At 30.9% G+C, this 3081-nt stretch overlaps 1 long non-coding RNA gene across 1 annotated transcript; it reads right to left on the reverse strand.

Annotated features, from left to right (window-relative positions):
• Positions 1–1776, reverse strand: LOC123270763. The gene is made up of 4 exons (XR_006510693.1): positions 1701–1776; positions 588–868; positions 94–273; positions 1–22 (listed from the first exon to the last, which is right to left on the reverse strand). It is a non-coding gene; the product is annotated as an uncharacterized LOC123270763 (long non-coding RNA).
• Between the last annotated feature and the right edge of the window lie 1305 nt (positions 1777–3081).

Consider the following 3081-nt stretch of genomic DNA (forward strand, 5'->3'; position numbering starts at 1 on the left):
TGGCCACTTATAACCATAATAACTAATAACATTTTTTATAATTTAGTAAAGAAAATTACTAATATGAAATTTACTAAAAAATGTTTTCCTTACCTGTTTCGTTACTTTCCACCCAGCCATAGCCATAAAGGCGGATGGGCCCAGTTTCAGATTCGTCATCTGAGTCAACTTCATTGTCGTTATTATTAATGTTCTCATTAACATTTATTTCCCCCAACAATAGTAACTCCGGTGCCTCGGGCTCCATTTCCCGTAAGCGAGCAATGGTGATCGCTGTAAGTAAAAGAAATATAATAATAAATTAGAGAGAAAATTATAAATATAAAAAAAATTTACATTAAACTGTATATTTAAATTAAAGTAAAGTGGAAGTACCATTTTTGGCCAGTAAACATTTGAATTAATTGATAAAAAATTATAATATTATAACCATATTTTTTTTGAGTTTTAAAAAATTTGTATTAAAAAAAAATTCAGTTTGTAATGGATTATTAATATCAATTAATTTCTATCGTTTATTTGAATTAAAAATGGCCACAAACGGTACTTCTACCCTATAGTGATAGAAGAATTTATTAATTACTTACTCAATTTGTGATGGATGGGTACGAGGTCAACGATTTCAAATCCAGAATTTGGGTCTGGATTTGTGAATATTAAATTGCGAACCAGTTGCTCAGCTGCTGAAACACCTCTTTGTAAAAACTCCAATTCATTAATACCTCCGCTTTCAAGTAACTCCTGGAGGCGATTAATTTTGCTGAATCGATCAATGCTTTTACAGGTGGTGTTCCTCTACTGATAGCTTTCTTTTTAGCCAATTTATCCACATCTCGATAACTTTCGCATTCAATTGAAGTTGCGGACTCTGCAGCAAAAGAGAAATAAAATATTAAATTATAAGAAATGTTATTAGATTTATTTGTTTATTTAATATTTTAGGGTAATTTGGTCGTCGTAATCCGAGTTTAAATTAAAAGGTATTTTTATTTTTGCAAATGGTCACTCGAAAAATAGCATAAAATATAAAATTATTTGTAATCAAAATTTAATTGAATAATTTCAATCCATAATTATGGTTAAAAATTTATAATAATATAAGTATTAAAAATATCACAACTGGTTGACGGAAAGTTTGAGGTGGACCTTGAGTATGCAATTAAAGACATCTTGAGTGGCCCGCCAATCAAGGAAGTATGCATATACTTTGAAAAGTATTGGACCGAATCAAATTCGGAACTTCAGAAGCTGAGCCAAGGAATGAGGAAAAAGAGTCCAGATAGACAGTGCAATTACAAATAACTAAAATGAAGCAAATTATTGAAGTCTTATTTATAATTATTAATTGAATGTAGCAGGGGATGGGACTTATTAAAGTTCTTTTTGTAAAAGCTGTACTTAAGAAAATTAATAATAGTATTAAAATATCAACTAACAAGTACTGGACTGTCACAAAAATAATGACAATTGTTATAAGTTATGTAAGGTTGATACTTAAAAATTTACTCACGGTGTTCAATTATTGTTTAAATTTGCAAATATCATTTCAATATGTTAAATCTGCTATAGATGTATTATATTATAATCTTTCGAATGAATATGAAAAAATATGGGGTCAAGTTGAAGTCATTTGACACCCAAACTACCTTAATCGAGAATAAGATTTCAAAAAAAGTAAAAAAGTAATGATTTTAACTCACCCAAGAAGGACCACGTATCAGGCGCGACCCCACTCATGTTCTGCAGGCGATTAAAATGAATCCTAGTGCAATTTTGACAAGCCATCTACATCATTGTAGAATGACAGATTACTTCGGGCCGACTTTGTTGAGCCATTCTGACAAGTAGTATATCAAAAAATAGTTCAAACTTTTGAAACATTTGTTCATTTAAATTCTGAACCACTTGTACAAAGCTTTTACAATTTGTTGCGGAGGCAACAAAGCAAGCAGCAAAATTTTTGTGAAGATGCGAATTTCATGGACTGCGTTTCTTGCGCGTAGATCGATTGTCTCCATTGCATTGACATACAACAACTGAAACAAATAAAAATAATTATTATCATAAATCAGTTTAAGGTAAATGGTCATAAATGCAAAATTTTAAGTTTAATTGATTACACCAGAAATGACATAATTGTACAGTTAAATAAAAATAATCATTAGTAAAAAGCGAATAACTATATGTCCCGAGTGAACTACATAAATGAGAAAATCATGATTACTAAGTTAAAAAGTAGAAACTTAAACCTCACATGACTGTATGCATCAAGCGTTCCTTTTAGTCTTGTCGCTGGATAGCGCTCCTCGCAACGCTGTAAATAATTTATTATGAAAATCATAATAAATTTTTTCAGGTTGAACGTCACCTAACACCTTTGACAAACCATTTCTCACAAGCTTGTTGTAATCTTCAAAGGAATCTTTATTCAAAGCTGTCCATGCGGCGGGAAAAGACTGAAAAATAAAATAATCAATAATAATTTGTAATTGATAATTGTGATTATATAAAAAAAAAAAAAATCAACTTGAATCAAGCGAAAAATTCGTTTATTAAGTAAAATTTACATAAACCAAGAAAAATTGCTTAGTTTGAAAATATTTCTACTCAAAAAGAAAATTAAGTTTTTTAAAATTATTTACTTGTTTCAAGTAAATATTTTTTTTATGTACAAACGATGATAAAAAGATTTGTCAATTAACTTACGTGAGTTTTAAAAGGTACAGTCATAACAATGATGCGACTTCCATCGATGTCTCCAAGTTTAATTGGGATTTCCTCAAAATATATAAACTGGTGGAGAGCGGCTTTGGACGATGGCGAGGGAACTCCAGGTCGGCCACGGCGACGCCGCAGACTTCATCTGTTCTCGCTCATAATAGGGTTTAACAACCAAACTGCCCTTTGTTGTGCGATTTTAAATCTTTTCCACTTGTCATCGTGATTCAGAAGATTGATCAATGTATTAAATCCATGAGTTAACTCTGGGAATTTTCTTTTTAACCTCCACTGCCGCATTCGAGCTGATACTGTTCGAATGGATATTTAAGCGCAGCACTTGGATACCTAAAAAATAGAATA

Source organism: Cotesia glomerata, linkage group LG8 (assembly GCF_020080835.1).
Source record: "Cotesia glomerata isolate CgM1 linkage group LG8, MPM_Cglom_v2.3, whole genome shotgun sequence".
In the NCBI taxonomy this organism is placed as follows: domain Eukaryota; kingdom Metazoa; phylum Arthropoda; class Insecta; order Hymenoptera; family Braconidae; genus Cotesia; species Cotesia glomerata.